General features: G+C 47.0%; 1 protein-coding gene across 5 annotated transcripts in view; it reads right to left on the bottom strand.

Annotated features, from left to right (window-relative positions):
- LOC137645639 (uncharacterized) overlaps window positions 1-15151 on the bottom strand; it is a 43632-nt gene that overhangs the window by 5316 nt on the left and 23165 nt on the right. Inside the window, exon 4 of one of the 5 annotated variants that reach the window (XR_011045322.1) lies at window positions 2468-3044. The exons of the other annotated variants lie outside the window; for them this stretch is intronic. The gene's annotated coding sequence lies outside the window, so the exon portion shown is untranslated. The remainder of the gene's footprint in view (window positions 1-2467; window positions 3045-15151) is intronic. 5 annotated transcript variants of the gene reach the window in all.

Here is a 15151-nt window from a genome sequence, read left to right as displayed (position 1 = left end):
GAGACCTGCCTTGGTGGCAATGCTTGACAAGCAGAGTCCACACGCAAAGGAGCATCAGCAGCAGTCCAGGACGCTACGTCATGTAACTGCTTAACGGACTGACTAGCAACAACAACAGGAGCGGGAGGACGCTCGACGTCAACTCGAGACTGCCTTGACTGCCCAGATTGAGCAGTTAAAACTCTTGACTGCGGTGCTTGACGCTCAACGTCAAAACAAGTCAACTTAGCTGGTTGGCGAACGTCCTGAACGTCAACACGAGCATGCGGCAGCGGCTGAACGTCCACAAGCGGCTGAAAGTCAACACGGGACTGCATCGAGTGAGGCTCTAAGTCACGTGATTGACGTGACTTTGTAACGTCAACGTCAACAGGACGAGCAAAGGCTCGTTTGGGAGGCTGACGGCCAGGATCTCGATCAGCGTAACGGCGAGGATCATCGTGAACCTGCTCAGCAGTATACTCCTCCATAAGAGAGGCAAGCTTACTCTGCATATCCTGCAGGACAACCCATTTAGGATCAACGGGAGTGGGAGCGGGTCGAGACGATGGTAACGTCTGTGACTGCAAAACATTGCCTAAACTAAGACTCTCGGAGCCCGTGTTACGCTTCTGTTTAGGCGGCGAGCAGTCTTCCGAAGACTGCACAGGGTCAGAGCTGTCCCAATGGCTACAACCAGGATGCTGGACCTGTCCTAAAGGGACTGATTTCCGCTTTAAGGGTCTCGAAACCTTGCTCCACGGTTTCTTACGCGAGAAGCCTTCGGATGACGAGGAGAAAACCGCCTCGCTCGTCTTATGGTAGGGGCGGTCTTGACGAGACACGCCCGAAACCATAGAGGGAACGTCTGTTCGTTGGTTAAAGCCTCTCGTCCCCATAAGTCCTACGACATTACTTCTCCCTGGTGCATGGGAGCTAGCAAGAGGTCTCGGACTAGGCGAACGACAAGCACGAACAGACGAACCCTCGGTCGCAACACTGATAACACTTTGCGCACTAATCACTTTATCCTCACGATTTTCTAATGTGGCACTCTGACACTTTAACACTTTTACATCCCCCATGAGTTGATTACGGTCCGTAGCCAAATATTCAACTCTCTCGCCCAATGCTTGAATGGCATGCAACATATCCCGCATTGATGGTTCATGAGTGCTAGTAGAGGGTTCAGGCACAACTACTACTGGGGAAGGATTAGGTTCAGGGGCATGGGAGGAGGAAAATTCTAATGATCTAGAGGAACTTCTCCTCATCCTATCTCTCTCTAGCTTACGAGAATACTTATCAAACTCTAGCCAGTCGAATTCCGAAAGTACCACGCACTCATCACACCGATCTCCTAATTGACAGGTTTTACCCCAGCAATTAGAACACACGGTATGTGGGTCGAGAGAGGCCTTTGGAAGACGTTTGTTACAATCCCTAGCATTACATTTACGAAATTTAGGAATTGGAGAAGGGTCAACCATTTTGAAAAGTCAAAGAAAATCCAAAAACAATCCAAAGTCATCAACAATAAAATCTATCCAAAAAAAGAGTTCAAGAGTTTTAATTGAAGATAAAAACACCTGCACTGCTAAAGCTCAAAACCAAAAAGAAGTACTTCACCAAGAATGACGAAAAACTCCAGGTCAACAGCGAGTAATGGAATCAACTTGTCGACAAGACCGACAGAGAAGAACTAGAGCTGTTTACATGTATATGCGGTATCTGGTCGATAGTTGGCGCTGGTGGGCACACCCGCAACCTTCATAGCGATCGCTCGCGAGTTTTTGTGTTTTTTCTGTCGAGCCGTCCGAGACGTCAGCTATTATATATTCACCGGCTAAGTTTAATATTTAAAAAGTGATTTACTTGTATATTCTGTTGACTATATTATTATCATATACTGTATTGGTAAATATGTGTTAAAGTGAATAAATTCAACTCCTATTTAAGAAATTTAGATTATTGTAGACACTAAAAATTTGATACACGACCTAAAATGTATTCACTAAAATGCTTTTCGATAAATATTGATAGCTACTCTTAAGCAATCATTATAAATCAACGTATATTATATATTTTTCAGGTAACAAAATCATAAGAAGCATGGACATTTATCTAGAATACGGAATTAAGATATTTTAAATGAACTGAAATTTCCAATAGAATGTAAACACTAAAATTATTATTATTATTACTTGCTAAGCTACAATCCTAGTTGGAAAAGCAGGATGCTACAAGCCCAGGGGCTCCAACAGGGAAAATAGCCGGGTGAGGAAAGGAAACAAGAAAATATAAAATACTCTAAGAAGCATAACACCATTAAAATAAATATCTCCTATATAAACTATAAAAACTTTAACAAGAGGAAAAGGAATAAGATGGAAGTGTACCCGAGTGTACCCTCAAGCAAGAGAACTCTACCCCAAGATAGTGTGGAATACAAGACCCATTTCAATAAAACGAAGCAAAATGCAAATACCAGGTTGCCGGAGGCGGCAGTCGCCGAGGTGGCGGTGGTACGCCTAGATGGCGGCGCAGCGGCCCGAGCCGATAAGGAGGCCTGTGAGGCACCGCCAATAGATGACGCTGGCGGCTTAGGGGGCGACCGGTTTCCCCGTGACTGCCTAGAGGTAGGGGAAGGCTGTGCGCGCGTGTGGGTAGGCCTAGATGGCGACTTTGGCTGGCGGTCGGAGCGGACCGCGTGTGAGACACGAGGGGTGGTCGACCGTCACCGTCGACTCGCTCATGCAGTCGAACTCCTCCAATCTCCCGAGAAGGGATATATATTCCTTTAATCTTGCATTTTCTTTCTTAACCTGTTTCAACTGTTCCCTTAATTGTTGTACTTCATTTTTTTTGCTCTTCCTTATTATCATTTTCTATCACACATGGTTCATCTAAGTTTCCATTTTCTCCTATAGTGATTTCAATGGCACCATCTTGCTCTGCATTACACATTTCCTCCTCTTTACTTAATACCTCTTGCAATGTTTGTCTCTGAATAAGTTTCTTTGACCTCTCTTCTCTAGCTATTGATGATTCCATCTGTGTTCTCTCTGGAACAAAATCAAATAAAGAGAGGATAAGATTTACCTTTGGACGAAATATATAACAAGGCAGAACACACAAACCCACATGCATGTATGATGTAATTCGTTCTCAAATTTTCAATTATATCGCCAAGGTAATCTGGGAGAATAGGCTAATTTGTTTTGAAAAATAACTGAAATCTCGTATAGAATGAACTCTTTCAATAAGAGAAAATAACAAATTTCCGAGGCAATGCAATTTTTTAGGTGGGATTTCAGTTACCTTCATTACATGAAATTAACTCACCTTTTGGTATATGTACAGATGGGACAGCAGTTTTCTTCAATAACATCAAAAATTTTAAACAATTTTTATTTTTCCTAACATACTCACCGAGAACTACTTTCTATAGGAGTCACTTGGTGACCTCTCAATCTCGACCAAGATTTTCCCGCGTTACCCCCCTATCCCGCTCCATATAGTTTCTACCCCCGCCGCCAGGATACGCCCTGAGGGCAGGATCAGGGCAGGTCACTGCCTTCCCGAGTCAGCATCCTCATTAAGTTCGACGTTTAGCCCAACTCGGCAATGGAAGAATGGCACTCGGGGACGGACGGGAGGGCCATTACCCGAAAGTAGTTTTCGGTGAGTATGTTAGGAAAAATAAAAATTGTTTAAAATTTTTGATTTGTTCCAACAATATACTCACCGAGAACTACTTTCTATAGGAGACTTACACCTTAGGAGGCGGGAGAGCCATTCTGCCACTTGGTCCGGCACATAGTGCCTGGAGGGCTAAGGAATGCGGGGCTTATCAGAGAGCGGATAGAGGGTAACTGCGGAACCTTACGCTTATTATTTTAAGACACCTCTTAACATCTTCTCTACTGAATCTTCTCCTGAAGAAGTAGGGACGAGTCTATTCACCGTTGGGGACGTCTTCTAGCCTGCCGCTACACAGCTTGAAGGGCGGCGATGACTGTCCCAATGGGGAATCCATCCAAAGACTTTCTTGAATAGTCTTTGAGATAGTGGGCAGTGAAGGTCGACTGGTGCGACCAAGTGCCGGCCTGTAGGATCTGCCCCACTGCCATGTTTCTCTCAAAGGCCAAGGAAGTGCTCAGGCCTCTGATGTCATGGGGGCGGGGAGTGCCTGGCACTGCCACCTTGTCCTCTTCATAAGTCCTAGTGATGACTTGTCTCAGCCAGAAGGAAATAGTGTTCTTGGAGACTTGCTTCTTATTAACACCTGAGGAGACGAAGAGGTTCTTGGCACCTGGGCGGAGATGAGCCGTCCTTTCCAGGTACTTCCTGAGCGTCCTGACTGGGCATAACTTCAGGTCTTCCGTATTGCCTGTCTTGGGAATGGCCGGAATTGAGAAACCTTCAAACCTCGGGTCCCAGACTGCTGGGTTCTGAGTCTTCGCTACAAAGGAGGGTACGAACTTGAAGGATACCTCCCTCCACCCTTTGGAGTGTGCCACGTCGTAGGACAGACCATGGATCTCACCTACTCTCTTAGCTGAAGCCAAGGCTAGCAAGAAGACTGTCTTGAGGGTGAGGTCCTTGTCCCCGATATCTTTGAGGGGTTCAAAGGGAGGACGACACAGCATTTTCAGAACCTTGGCCAGGTCCCATCTGGGCACTCTCCTGGCTTGAGGAGGACAGGACTTGCTCGAAACTTCTAATCAGCATCGCTATGTGTCTCGAGGTCCCCAGGTCGATGCCTTTCAGGAGAAAGACTTGGCCTAAGGCTGCCCGTACTCCTTTAATAGCTGGGATTGACATCCCTATTTCATCCCTAAAGTCCACGAGAAAGTCAGCTATGTCAGGGACCGCAGCTTTAAGAGGTCTTATGTGTTTTGCCGAGCACCACTTCGTAAAGGCGGCCCACTTCGCCTGGTAGACCACGGTAGAGGATTTTCTTAGGTATAGGGACATCCTCTTAGCTGTGGAGGAGGAGTACCCCTCCTTCTTCAGGAGCCGCTCGATAGTCTCCAGGCGTGAAGGCGAAGAGAGAGAGGGTTGTCGTGGAACTTGAGGAAGTGAGGTTGACTCAGCAGATCTGGCCTGGGGGGCAGAGGCCAAGGCGGATGGCTTGCCAGGTCTTTTAGATCCGCGAACCACTCTCTCTCCGGCCACCAGGGTGCTACCAAAGTCATCCTTAGGTTTTGGGAGGCTCTTACTCTGTTGAGCACCTGCCTTAACAGCGTGAAGGGGGGAAAGGCATATACGTCCAGGTTGTCCCACTTGTGCTGGAAGGCGTCTTCTAGGGCTGCTCCTTCGTCTGGTACCGGGGAGCAATAGACCGGTAGCTTGGCGTTGTGCTTTGTTGCGAAGAGGTCCATCACCGGGGAGCCCCAGCGTTGAACGATGAGTCTGGCCACTTCCGGGTGTAGGGACCACTCCGTCCCTACTATCTGACCCATTCTGCTGAGGCCGTCGGCTAGCACGTTTCTTTTCCCGGGGATGAACCTTGCTAGAAGTACCACCTGGTGCTCGTCTGCCCAATGCAGGATGTTTATGGTGAGGTCGCACAGTTCTTTCGACCTCATGCCACCTTGCTTCTTTATGTAGGCTACCACCGTGGCGTTGTCGCACATTAGGGCCACGGTGTTTCCCTTCAACCGACTTGCAAAGTGCAGACATGCCTTCTGTACTGCTTTTAGCTCCAGGACGTTGATGTGGAGATGTCTTTCGGTCTCCGACCAGGTACCGCTTGCTGTTTCCTCCCGCAGGTGGGCTCCCCACCCTAGGCTGGAGGCGTCTGTGAACAGGAGAAACTCGGGGGGACAGGACCCGAGGGGCATCCCCTTGAGGGAGTTCGACTGGCATCGCCACCATTCTAAGGCTGCTCTCGTGTCCGGAAGGACCGGAATCAACGCTTTCTGAGAGCCTGTCTGGGACCATAGGACCTTGAGGTTCCATTGTACGGGTCTGAGCCGTATCTTCCCTTGGGGAACCAGTTTCTCTAATGAGACCAGGTGACCTATCAGCCTCTGCCAGTCTTTTGCCCTCCTGGAATGCTCCGACAGGAACGGCTGAATGATATTGATGAGGTTCTGTATTCTGTCTTCCGAGGGGAAGGCCTTCCCCTGCACGGTGTCCAACGTCATACACAAGTACCCCATTCTGTTGGATGGAGTTAGGTTCGATTTTTCCAGGTTGATAATGATTCCCAGACTCCTGCAGAATTGGAGGAGGTCCTTCCCTTGCTCTTCCAAGAGGGCCTTTGAGCTGGAAAGGAGCAACCAGTCGTCCAGGTATCTGATGAGACGGATACCCCGTTCGTTAGCCCATACTGAGACCGTCGCGAAGACCCTCGTGAACACTTGAGGGGCCGTCGACAGGCCGAAGCAGAGGGTCCTGAACTGCAGGATCTGGGAGCCCCATTTTACCCGGAGGAACTTCCGACTCGACGGGTGGACCGGGATCTGGAAATACGCGTCCTTGAGGTCGATCGTCATCATGAAATCCTTCTCCCTCAAGGACATCAGGACGGATTTTGGGGTGTCCATCTTGAAGTTCATCTTCTTGACGAACTTGTTGAGGGCCGACAGGTCTATCACTGGTCTCCACCCCCCCCGTTGCTTTCTCCACCAGGAACAGGCGGCTGTAGAAGCCTGGCCCTGGGAGAAGGACTTCTTCCATGGCTCCCTTCTCTAACATGGAGGAAACTTCTTTTTGAAGGGTGGCCCTTTTCAACGGGTCCCTGGGGGCCAACCATTCTGTCCGGGTGGCTGGAATAAGAGGGGGTGGATCCGCTATGAAGGGGACCCTGTAGCCTTCTTTCAGGACGGACACCGTCCAAGCATCCGCCCCATGCGTTTTCCATGCTTGCCAATGAGGTCTGAGGCATCTCCCAACCCGAGGCTTGGGCGGGAGTAGGGGGCCTCTCCCTCTACCTTCTCCTAGAGGGGCGGCCTGATCTGCCTCTCTTCGAGGCGGAGTAACCCGACCTGAAGGAGCTGGCAGAAGCTGGAGCTCCCCTGCGGAGGTCTGAGGGGTTGTTGTCCAGGAGGAGGGGGCGTCCCTCCTCGAAGAGCTGGGGGTGGCCTGAGGAGTCACGGCACTATCCGAGACTGATCTCCTGTAAGGAGGCCTCCTGGAGGATGTTTGTCTGGGGGCGTTGGTCTCTCTCCTCTTGGACACCTTCTCCATTAGCACTTCTAGCTCCTTCAGAGGAAACAGCGACTCACCCCCTAGGGGTAGGCTACGAACCACTCGGGCCTCTCTGTCCGGGATTTTCCTTGCCAACTTAGAAAGCGCTGTGTCCCGTTTTCTAAGGACCCAGTTGGCCGTCAAGGAGAGTGCTTGGTAAGCCATAAACTTGAGGGCTTTCCCCCCGGAGGTGAGAAGGTCCGTCAGGAGACCTTGTTGCTCAGGATCGTCGGGGTCTGTGGAGGCTCGTACGTTCACCAACGTGGAGGCCCACCAGTCCAGCCATGAGGAGACGTTCACAAGATCTCTTGACATCTCCTCCATCATGGCGGCTTCAGTGGGTGAGAAGGAAACAGGGGCTGAAGAGGCCCTTCAGTCCGAGCCGCCTTGTCCCAGGATGTCCAAGGCTGGGTCCACCCTACAGGGACCTGGGCGCCGTCCTTCCGGAATATAAACCTTGCCCTGTGGCTTGAGACCTTGGAGGAGTTTGGAGGCACTCTGGGACTTGGGGGCCTCCGCACTGCTGGCCACCAAGTTATCAATGTATTCTTGTCCCAATACTAGGTCTGGGGCGAGAGGAAGGGCCAGGGAGGACTTCGGCAGGGCGTCATGGTGAGTGTATCTCAGGAGGCTCGACCTCCAGGCATTCACCTTAGGCACCGAGGGTTCTGGAATCCCATGGAGCCTCCTGATGAGACCTACCACCCTTCTGTAGGCGGAGTCCTCCGACGGGGACGCCTCGCCTCCGTCGGCCGAGGCCTCAGCTTGGCGTGGGGGAGCAGGGTTGCTTGGACGGTAGACAGGGCATTCTCCTCTTGGTTCCAGGGAGGTCGACCCGTAACCGTAGGGCGCTCCGTACGCGGGTGGGTCTCGCCGTAGGGCGGGAGCCACCGGCTCCGGGAGGACCTTCGGCTGCCCCAAGGCTCTGGAAGCGGAGGACACGGTCCCGGTGGGATGACCCGACCACGGGAACCGGTCCTTCCTGCTCGACGACCGCCCCAGCTGGGCTGGTTCGGTCGGGCTGCCTTCTCAGAAGCGCGTTTCCCCCCGCTGGGCGGGGTGAACCGGAGGCCTCGAGGACTTATGCCTAAGAGCGAGGTCCTTCCTGCGTGGCAGGTCGAGCGGTTCTAGGCTGTGCGTAGGTAGCGACAACCTAGAGGCTCGTTCACTGGACCGAGAGTCTGGAGAGCGGCGCCTTCTGGACTCTCCTCAAGGGACGTAGACCCATTCGCCGCCGGGAGAGGCATCCCTCCTGTACTTACGGGAGTGAGAGCGGGGGCGCTTCCTGCTGTGCCGCGACCTTGACCTGGAGCGGGAACGATCGCTTTCGGCCCGCTCTCTCTTCCGGTGTCGTTTCTCCCTGAGTTCTCCCCCGGAGGATGAATCCGCCTCCGAAGAGTCTGAGGGCGTTACGTTCTTCGCGTAACGGCTGCTCGAGTGATGCGCGGGGAAAGCTCTTCGCCGTCGATCGTCCGAGACAGGATGTTGAAGGAAGTCTTCGGGAACTGCAGTAGAGATCGAGGGCACTGTGTCTACTCTATCCCTGCTAGGAGGCCAGGGGCCCAGGGACACGTCCATCCTTAGCGGTGACCTCCCCGGAGTCTTCGGCAATTTCCACCCGAAAGCATCGCTACTCGGGCGGCGAACTCTAGCGTGGTTGTCCTCTGGAGGGGGAGAGCCCGACGCACCGGCCCACGAGGGCGGGGGGGGACTCCGAAATAGCAACACTGCCCCATACTAGGTCTTCCGAGGAAGCGTGATCCCCTGCCACGTGGCCCGATTCACCCGAAGCACTAGCGGCCCTTCCGTTCTCTCCAGAGGGGCCAGCCCTTGGTTCCTCCCTCACACTGGGTTCACCGGGGAGAACACTATGGCTAACTATAACACTGGGGGCTTGTTGCCCACTCCTCTGCGAAGGAGACGGAGAGGCCGAGGCTTCGTCGGACCGATCACTGACCGACGGTAAAGAGGACACGCCACTCACTTTCTTGGGGGAACGCTTAGACGACTTCTTCTTCTTGGTACTGTATCGTACCCACTGTATGCCGTCCCAACTTCCGCACTCCGGACACGTGTCCGAGGAGGAGCAAACTTTACCCCTGCACGTGGAACAAAGGGAATGAGGGTCCACTTCTGGCTTAGAGAGGAAAGCCCCACACGACTTTCCGGCTCTAGGACCAGGGCAACGACTCACATGCTCCATCGTTCGCACACGAAGGGCCAACACTATCGAGTTACAAGAACACTGGATATACGCAAGGGGGACGTACTGAAAACACTTGCGAATAACGCACTACGCAGAAAAAAACACAAGTCCCCACACTGGAAACACGTGGAATCACAACGCGCCAAAGGATCGAGAGAGCGAGAGAGTGAGATGTTTCACATCTCACGACCAAGAACTTAATGAGGATGCTGACCCGGGAAGGCAGTGACCTGCCCTGATCCTGCCCTCAGGGCGTATCCTGGCGGCGGGGGTAGAAACTATATGGAGCGGGATAGGGGGGTAACGCGGGAAAATCTTGGTCGAGATTGAGAGGTCACCAAGTGACTCCTATAGAAAGTAGTTCTCGGTGAGTATATTGTGTCGGAACAACTCATATTTTTAGGGCTCTCAATATTCAGCAACCTTGATTTCATATCATCAATGTAGTCCTCTGGTGTGAAATGAGCTGAACACACCACTGCATGTTTTGGATTGATTTCATCAGACCGGCAACACACGTGTATCCACTTATCACAGAAAATTTTGTCTCTAGGAAACGTAAAATACTCAATACCATAGCCTTTTGTTTTTCTCTTGGTATTCAGACATCCATAAACAGAACAGTTATTTGGCATTGTCGGTTAAGTGACTGCTTCCGTTGTAAATAGAGACAATATAGCTTTGGTTGTAACAAGGTAACTGACCGCTACGAAAGGTTTTGTATGACTGGGCAGGATCAATTGTGGCGACGGCCTTGATTGTGGCGACCTCTATATATTGGCCTTGTGAGCGCCGAACTCACTACAGAAGAACGGCTCGACGAAGGTCTCGAACCATTGCCTTTCTTCGAGGAAAAACGTTCATATTTTGCTTTCTTTTTTTTCTTCGTGGCCATAAGCGCCCATTGGGTTTCAGACCAATCGATGCACTCACTACACGTATTGCTCCGAGTACAGGCACCACCACGACACGTGTTGCACAATGAATGGGGATCAACTTCCATATATGAGAGGAAAGCCGCACACGCTTTCCCATTCGTACCCGGACAACGACGTTTGACACGAGTGTTATTCATCTCAACGCAAACACTTTGCACACACAACAAGTTGAAAACGAAAACGCAGGCCAGAGTCGCGAGCGAAAACGATGGGCCTATACTGGTGGGCAACAACCAGAGTACGAATGGCGACCTTTGCTTTGCCCCACTGTTGCCATCAGTGTTGGACATAAAAGAGCTAGCTTGAGGTCAGAAATATGCTAGGAAGAGTTTTATCCTTGTACATGAATGTTGGTGATGCTATACTCCGCCCAAAAAATTAACTGACAACAGTAAAGTCAAGGAAACAATTTGCAATTATTGCGAATGTTGGATATGGGTTTGTTATAAAAATAAATACGACTGATATACAGTGCAACTAGATACAAGCTTACTGCTTTATAGAATTGTCACACAGGTTCAAACTTTATTAACTACGGATTTGAGGAATATAATTTATCAAAATTTGTAATGAAAAATATCCAAGAGTGATGTTTTGTGTAAATCTACTGTAAATATTACGATACTGGTAGCCGCGAAATCATAATGTCGAGTAACAACTATGGTTTCAGAAATTTCGCGGAGAGAGAGAGAGAGAGAGAGAGAGAGAGAGAGAGAGAGAGAGAGAGAGAGAGAGAGAGAGAGAGAACAAGTTCATCTTAGGATATTCAACTCCACCCTTATTAAGGATTGACTGGACCTTAACCTACACACACACGCACACACATACATAGATGCACAAGCACACGTATGCATTATATATATATATATATATATATATATATATATATATATATATATATATATATATATATATATATATATATATATATATATATATCAGAAATACACTACAAAAAACCACCAAACCCATGAAATTTGAGCTAAAAAAGGTGCTATACGCAAAATACAAAATCTTTGTGATGCCAATGCACTAGATCTAGCGCATTTCGTCCTAAATTGGCAACACTGCTTTGCCCTGTCCTTACCAGGCCTGACAGGGCCTTCTTCTTGGTGCATTGTGGGTCAAATACAATGGAAGGATGCTTTGAGCAGGGAACATACCCTGAGGCATGTTACCGCCCCGCGGCTTTGATGTCTCTCGCCTGGAATGGAGTCCTGGTTGGGGGGAAACTTTACTGGTCACAAGTTTAAACTAAAGAGTAACTCCTGAGAGAGTAGTCCGTGGTTACAATGCATCGGAACAAACCATTATTATTCTCCTGGCTGAGTACAAAGTTGTCGTACGTAGTAGTTCTCTTTAGACTCACTTGCACTCCAGCATAATTTATTAATATATGTCACTAGCTATTGTTTTCAAACTACTCCTTCACATCTTACCTCTTGAACAGAGCAAATATCTATGCCGTTTTTTTATCAGCTTGTTAATCACTTTCCAATTTCTCTCCGCCATTGTTTCTACTATTCAATGAGACTTTATATTAACAATCAATAATAATAATAATAATAATTACTATTATTATTATTATTATTAGATAAGTTACACCCTAGTTGGAAAAGCAGGGTGCTATAAGCCCAAGTGCTTCAACAGGAATAAAAAACCACTGAGGAAAGGAAAAAAGAAAAAAAAATAGAACAATATGCCTGAGTGTACCCTCAAGCAAGAGAACTCCACCCCAAGACAATGGAAGAAAATGGTAAAGAAGCTATGACAAAACCCAAGACTATAGAGAACACTGGTGTATTGTAACCTGGTTCGTGTATTAAATAAGGTGACTGTAGACCTATTTACTATTTCCTTTCTCTTCATTGTTCGATCTATAACGTATATCAATAATGGAAGCCATTATAGAAATATAACTATATATTTTTTTAAAGATAAGACAATAATATGTAGCTTGTACTATTTTTTTCTGCTTTGGTTTGTTATTATTCACAAGATGAATTTAACAGAATAGAGTTGACGGCCGCCATGCTAAAAATACAATTAACATACATTACTATTTCCCGAACAGAGGAAACAGAACGAAGAAAGCTCTCTCTCTGCGCTGCAGTGGTTCCCACTGGTCACTTGAAAAACCCTTGAGACAATTTATCTCATCCCAAGAAACACACACACACACACACACACATATATATATATATATATATATATATATATATATATATATATATATATATATATATAAAATGTTTCTTGGGATGAGATAAATTGTCTCAAGGGTTTTTCAAACGAGAGTGAAAGCTTCGCCGCATATCTCGGTTCGGGATTTCCCATTACGCCGCAACTGATTTCCCCATGACAAAGAAGTGAATTTCGCAGGCGGAGAACGTATTATTATTATTATTATTATTATTATTATTATTATTATCACTCGCTAAGCTACAACCCTAGTTGGAAAAGCAAGATGCTATAAGTCCAGGGGCTCCAACAGGGAAAAATAACCCAGTGAGGAAAGGAAATAAGCAAATAAATAAACATGAGAAGTAATGAAAAATAAAAAAAAATATGTTAAAACTATATATATATATATATATATATATATATATATATATATATATATAGAGAGAGAGAGAGAGAGAGAGAGAGAGAGAGAGAGAGAGAGAGAGAGAGAGAGAGAGAGAGAGACTTCTTACTTCTGATTCTTTTCATCAATTGAATGCTTCTTTTACAGATATTTCAACATCTCAGCATTTCGCAATTACTAAAGGACGGTTGAAAGGTAAACTGTTGCTCGCTCTGTTCAAGGCAGATTAATTATGAATTAAAAACGGGAACACAGAAGTGCTAGCTGATCAGTTCAAAGCACTTATGAAATCCGTTGAACAGTGCAATACGAGTAGACGTATGACTCATGCCATCTAGAAACCCTATTGCTTTCCTACTGTGCAAACCATTTCACCGCCATTTGTAATACTCCCCTTTAGTAATATTGAAGAAAATAAAATCTCGATCGATACGTTACGATGGAAAATGTGTAGGCCTACGATTTCTCACGGAACCCCGGTTGAAAATGGCTACTTTACGGTATCACAATTAACGCTTTATCTCTCTCTCTCTCTCTCTCTCTTTATATATATATATATATATATATATATATATATATATATATATATATATATATATATATATATATATATATATATATATATATATATATATATATATATATATAACTCCATCTCGGTTCTGGATTTCCCATTAGCCCCAAGTGATTTCCCCATGACAAAGGAATGACTTTTGCAAAAAGCAAGCCTATTTTCCATTGTTTTTGGGGGGTGAAAGGGAGACCGTCGTACACTTGGAGGAAAAATAACTGGAAATGCCCTCACCCGAATTAAGGGAAGCCAGATTTTTACCCTTCGAACTGTCAGTTCTTGATCCTTCAAGGTAATCTCTGTCACTGTATTGGAATTTGTAATCAGTTCTATTCAGACCTTTGCTTAGAGCGGAGTTTCACAAAAGAGCGAAACTATATGTTAAAAGAGCGGCAACATTTTCTCGAAAGAGCGACAGATTTACTATTAAAAGAGCGGCTACATTTTAAAAGAACATATACTAAAGGAATATAGTGGCCATTACATAGGCCATGGATAGAGTACAGTTGATAAAAATATTTTGGGCAACTCTTATAAGGTCCCGTCAATAAAAATCTCCTCTGCAGAAGTTACCAGAAATTCCAGATTTGTTGTACATGACAGGATAACAATGCCTGTGTCTGGGTTATTTTCCAACACGAACTCTTCGCCTTTGCTGGTGGTGGTATTCATGGATTCAAGCGCTTGATGAACTTCCTCACGATTTTTAGGTAAAACAGGATATTGCTTCCTTCTTTCACGGTATATTGATTGTGCCAGACATTTCAGATCACCAGACTGCAGATTGTTTTCCGTAACTTTACAAAGTTCTGTCCTAATTATTTTTGCCGGCCTTGCTGTCATGTCATCACTTGCTTTTCTTTTCACTGCAGTACGTAGTTGTTGTCGTTCAAGCTTTCTCTCATCATTTTCATGATTGTGCTGCAACTGCACAGGGACAATGCTACCTATTTCACAGTCTGTTTTCACTCGAGCTTTACACTTCCCATTTGTGCACCGCCATGAAAAACTTCCATCACTTAATGTTGCGTCGACTCTAAACTTGTAACCTTCATAGATTATGCATTTCTTTCCCTTGTTAGTTTCTGTAATGGTGAACTCCATGTTGGCACGACTTGACTGTACTGGGTGGAATCATCAGACACACTGACCAGTTGTTTGGAGGTCACCGACAAGGTTAACTGGCTGACCCCGGAACGAAGTAGGTAGGGGTGGGAGGTGGGAGGATAATGAGGCAGTCAGGTCGTCCGCTCTTTTAATAGTATATTTTGTCGCTCTTTCAGAATACTCTCACTACTGATTCGCCGCTCATTTGTCGGTCGCCCATAGGCTATGGCACTACCCAAGGCTAGAAAACAATGGTTTGATTTTGGAGTGTGTTTCTTCCAGAAGAGCTGGTTACCATAGCTAAAGAGTCTTTTCTACCCTTGCCAAGAAGAAAGTGGCCACTGAACAATTAGTTTAGTAGTTAACCCCTTGAGAGAAGAAGAATTGTTTGGTAATTTCAGTTATCAAGTGTGAGGAAAGCAGAGAATGTGTAAAGAATAGGCCAGACTATTCTGTGTAAGTGTCGGCAAGCATGAAATGAGCAGTAACTGGAGAGAGAGATCCAATGTAATACTGACTGGCCAGTCAAAGGACCCAATAACACTAGCAGTCGTATCTCAACG

Source organism: Palaemon carinicauda, chromosome 8 (genome assembly GCF_036898095.1).
Source record: "Palaemon carinicauda isolate YSFRI2023 chromosome 8, ASM3689809v2, whole genome shotgun sequence".
NCBI classification, from domain to species: Eukaryota; Metazoa; Arthropoda; class Malacostraca; order Decapoda; family Palaemonidae; genus Palaemon; species Palaemon carinicauda.
This window is presented reverse-complemented; position numbering and strand designations above follow the sequence as displayed.